Source organism: Limulus polyphemus, unplaced genomic scaffold (genome assembly GCF_000517525.1).
Source record: "Limulus polyphemus unplaced genomic scaffold, Limulus_polyphemus-2.1.2 Scaffold4735, whole genome shotgun sequence".
NCBI classification, from domain to species: Eukaryota; Metazoa; Arthropoda; class Merostomata; order Xiphosura; family Limulidae; genus Limulus; species Limulus polyphemus.
Window position 1 is genome coordinate 10,146 of NW_013670345.1, and position 2,582 is coordinate 12,727.

General features: G+C 31.8%; 1 long non-coding RNA gene across 1 annotated transcript in view; it reads right to left on the reverse strand.

The window, feature by feature from the left end:
• Window positions 1–249: 249 nt before the first annotated feature.
• LOC111088916 overlaps window positions 250–2,582 on the reverse strand; it is a 3,444-nt gene continuing 1,111 nt past the window's right edge. Inside the window, exons 2-3 of the long non-coding RNA XR_002613292.1 lie at window positions 1,307–1,433; window positions 250–332 (exon numbers count right to left, since the gene is read on the reverse strand). This is a non-coding gene — a long non-coding RNA (uncharacterized LOC111088916). The remainder of the gene's footprint in view (window positions 333–1,306; window positions 1,434–2,582) is intronic.

Sequence of the window (2,582 nt, forward strand, 5' to 3'; positions counted from 1 at the left end):
ACAAGTACACAGATCAGTTGTTTCAAGTAGTGACAAGTACACAGATCAGTTGTTTCAAGTAGTGACAAGTACACAGATCAGTTGTTTCAAGTAGTGACAAGTACACAGATCAGTTGTTTCAAGTAGTGACAAGTACATAGATCAGTTGTTTCAAGAACAATATGCTCACAAAACAAATTTATTTGGCCAAAAGTTCAGATAATTACACAGATAACAGTTTATAAGCGAACCAGTTACTTCACTTAGACACAAGTCATGGAAGGAAGAGATGAAAGTTAGCATTTCTTACTTTGTTGGTTGTGTACCTAGGGCAGTCTGGAACAGCGAAAAGTCTGCAAACCAAATGTGAACAACATTAATGTCAAACCTGATACAAAAATAGTGGAAATATAAAATGTGCAAAACCTTTAACTCACAAATTGTTTTTACAATGATCACATACTGGATTTTGTTCTTTTCTCCAGATGTAAAAAACTGACCCAAAATGAAATTAATCCTTATCTGTGAATATTACAACAAAATACAGCAGTAATTAAATAATTAGTGATACTAATTGCAATATTGATAGCATTTCCAATTTTTGTGTGTGATTTATATGATATTAATCACCTGTAACCAATGAAGTCATGAACCCACACACAATTTGTTGCATAAACAGTTTGGAAAAATATGTAAAAAAAAACCTATATGGAACCCGTTGGTAATTACTAAAATCTCTCAAGTCACCTTGTTACAATGAATAGAATAATCCCACTGTTACACTGGTGTAAAATCTCCCAAGTCACCTTGTTACAATGAACAGAATAATCCCACTGTTACACTGGTGTAAAATCTCCCAAGTCACCTTGTTACAATGAACAGAATAATCCCACTGTTACACTGGTGTAAAATCTCCCAAGTCACCTTGTTACAATGAATAGAATAATCCCATTGTTACACTGGTGTAAAATCTCCCAAGTCACCTTGTTACAATGAAGAGAGTAATCCCACTGTTACACTGGTGTAAAATCTTCTAAATAATCTTGTTACAATGAACAGAATAATCCCATTGTTACTCTGGTGTAATATCTCCCAAGTCACCTTGTTACAATGAACAGAATAATCCCACTGTTACACTGGTGTAAAATCTCCCAAGTCACCTTGTTACAATGAAGAGAGTAATCCTATTGTTACACCAGTGTAAAATCTTCTAAATAATCTTGTTACAATGAACAGAATAATCCCATTGTTACTCTGGTGTAATATCTCCCAAGTCACCTTATTACAATGAAGAGAGTAATCCCATTGTTACTCTGGTGTAACTAACCTTCTGATCCATTTTCTGGTGTCAGGTCCACCAGAAGATCATGGTTTTTGATCTTACTATTGGATGAAGAAGATTCTCGGCAGGTGTGATCTATCAAAGGTATTTCTTTCTCTTCAGTTTCTCGATGCTACAAAGAAGGACCATCAAATTTAATAAGGAATCATATTTCTTATACGATAAAAAACTTACAGTCATGATGTAGTAATAATAGCACAAGTGTGGTGTCATTAAAAAACTACAGTCATGTGCTGTTGATCAAACCACTTAAACTAAAATACATCATATTTCAAAGAATAAAGTTTTTAATGTTAAATAAACAAAATAAAGATTTACTTTTATACTAGAAAACATTTTCCACCTCATACTTAACTTTTGTTCACATTAGAAATAAAACAATCTTTTATTTTCTAAGTAAGCAAAAGAATGATATAAAAGAATATTGTAGATACATATTAACCCTTTCGAGACCGGTCACGGGTGAAAGGCCATGTCATCTCGTTTGTTGACTCGCATTCAAAATTTTATTAAACTACTATTTCATGAATTTATGTCAATAAGTTTGTTATCAAACTGTAGATTATAATTCAAATTTTAGTACTATATATTACTAAATTTCTTAATTTAAAAGCAAATATTATAAAAAAACACAGATGGACATTAATTTTTGTGTCACGTGGTATATTGAATGCAGCACTGGTTCAAATTAGATGTTTGTGAAGTCAAAATACTAAGTCTACATTTTCGAACAAATTAAAAACTCAAATTACCAATATTGATAAGCTAGAATATAAAATAAGAGCCTCTTATCTTTTCAATTTGTTAAGATATTGCTCATGTAATACATCTAACACAGTGGTACCCCATCCACCTTTTTCCATTTTTGGAAATGCTCCCTTATGTACACTTACTTCTGTATATGACATGAATAACCAATCGGAAGCTCAGAATACCCCCTAGCGGCTTTCTCAGACATTTTAATGGGCTTGGGTACCAATTCTTTTGTTTGAACCAGTATTTCAACGAGGTAGGGTGTGTCTTTAGTCTGCTCAAAATTTCATATTTTTTTAGATTAAAATACATCTTAGTTACTAAGCTTGATAACTTGTATTAATGTAATAATTTATTATTTTTTTAGTTATTCAAATGTATATATATAAAACCTAAAAAAATAATATTTTGTTTCATATCCTCCATGTGCCAAATTTTTAAAGGCTTAGCAACCTACTTCAAACAGGAACCAAAGTACAAAGGTCGTAACTAGAAGGGATAATTATTT